This window comes from Thalassophryne amazonica, chromosome 2 (genome assembly GCF_902500255.1).
Source record: "Thalassophryne amazonica chromosome 2, fThaAma1.1, whole genome shotgun sequence".
Classification (NCBI taxonomy): domain Eukaryota; kingdom Metazoa; phylum Chordata; class Actinopteri; order Batrachoidiformes; family Batrachoididae; genus Thalassophryne; species Thalassophryne amazonica.
Window position 1 is genome coordinate 64,898,033 of NC_047104.1, and position 1,072 is coordinate 64,899,104.

The window sequence follows — 1,072 nt, forward strand, 5'->3', positions numbered from 1 at the left end:
TATTTCCATGTGCCAGTGGCACCTCGTCACAGGCAGTTTCTCCACCCCACTGCAAGCTCTCGGATTAAGAATCCTACCCTACTTAGACGATTGGCTTGTCTGCGCTCCGACTCAGGAGCAGGCGCACAATGACACAGCTCTTCTACTGAACCATGTCTCTCAGTTCGGACTCACAGTGAATTTTGCGAAGAGTTCTCTTGTTCCCAGTAAACAAACAACCTTCATCGGCATTGCCGTCAACTCCTTAACTATGACTGCATCGCCATCCCTGCAGAGAGTGGGCAATGTAATTCATCTCGTCTCACACGTTCAACGGACTGTGACTGTCTTTTGGTTTGTTGCTCCAGTTGATGGGCAAACTGACTGCAGTGTAGCTAATGGTACCTTTGGGACTTCAGTTCTTGCGTCCCCTACAGATTTGGATCAACAACCTAGGCTTTGTTGTCACAGCTACAGGGGAGGATTTGGCACCCTCACCCAGAACGCCTTCAATTGCATGTGTGGCCGTTGAAGGGCCAGACTCCTTGTTAGGTTCTTGTGACCAGTCTGTTGTTTAGACTATCCTTAACTCACGTGCTGCTTCTACCAGGGCTTTGTATGGCAACAGATGAAAGCTGTTTGTCCGGTGGTGTGAGAACCAAAGGTTAGACCCACAGCATTGCCCTGTGCCTATTCTACTCAAATATTTACAAGAACGGCTGGAGAAAGGACTTTCTGTCACTACTTTAAGGGTTTATGTTGCTGCAATCTCTGCTTGGCACGTCTACGTTGATGGCCGGTCAGTGGGTTCACATTCCTTAGTGTGTCGTTTTTTGAAAGGTGCTCTACATTTGCGGCCTCCAAGGCTTGCACGCGTACCTTCATGGGACCTTCCACTAGTCCTGAAGGGTTTAAGCTTATCTCCTTTCGAACAAGTTGAAAGTGCTGATCTTAAGTGGGTGTCAGTGAAAACTGCCTTTCTATTTGCAGTATCTTTGGCTACGCAAGTGGGAGAGCTCCATGCCCTATCGGTTGCTGAGAACTGTTTGCGACGGAATTCTGACGGATCTAGGGTTACGCTGTGGCCTAATCC